General features: G+C 38.0%; 1 non-coding gene across 1 annotated transcript; it reads left to right on the top strand.

Annotated features, from left to right (window-relative positions):
• Positions 1-285: 285 nt before the first annotated feature.
• TRNAC-GCA (transfer RNA cysteine (anticodon GCA)) lies at positions 286-357 on the top strand. The gene has a single exon. It is a non-coding gene; the product is annotated as a tRNA-Cys (tRNA).
• The last annotated feature ends 225 nt before the right edge of the window (positions 358-582 follow it).

The raw sequence follows: 582 nt of genomic DNA, 5'->3' as shown, positions 1-582 counted from the left end.
GTATAGACTGTGGAATGCAGTTTAAAGATGACATATGCCAACAAGCACCTTGTATTATATAGCACTGCCATTATGCAAAATCTTTTTATCTTGGACTTGTTTGGCACTAAAAAATTAAAATTTGTGTTCACAGGCACACCAAGGCATGTATCCTATAAGGATGATATCAGTGATTTTTTAAAGTTGTTGTTATTCTGGAGCCTCAAGCATTATAACTTCTGTAATAATTATTTCTTTAACACTTTAATTATTTAATTAATTATTTGAATTATTATTATTTGAGCTTCCCTGGTGGCTCAGATGGTAAAGCGTCTGCCTGCAATGCAGGAGACCCGGGTTCGATCCCTGGGTTGGGAAGACCTCCTGGAGAAGGAAATGGCAACCCACTCCAGTATTCTTGCCTAGAGAATCCCACGGGTTGAGGAGCGTGGTAGACTACAGTCTATGGGGTCGCAAAAAGTCAGACATGACTGAGCTTCCCTTCACTTTACTTCACGTAACATTTTAATGTTTATTTCTGTAACATTCTACATTGATTTTTGGAAAATCATCGCCCTTTTTTTTCTTTTAACAAAGGGGGGT

This window comes from Bos taurus, chromosome 21 (assembly GCF_002263795.3).
Source record: "Bos taurus isolate L1 Dominette 01449 registration number 42190680 breed Hereford chromosome 21, ARS-UCD2.0, whole genome shotgun sequence".
NCBI lineage: Eukaryota > Metazoa > Chordata > Mammalia > Artiodactyla > Bovidae > Bos > Bos taurus.
This window is presented reverse-complemented; position numbering and strand designations above follow the sequence as displayed.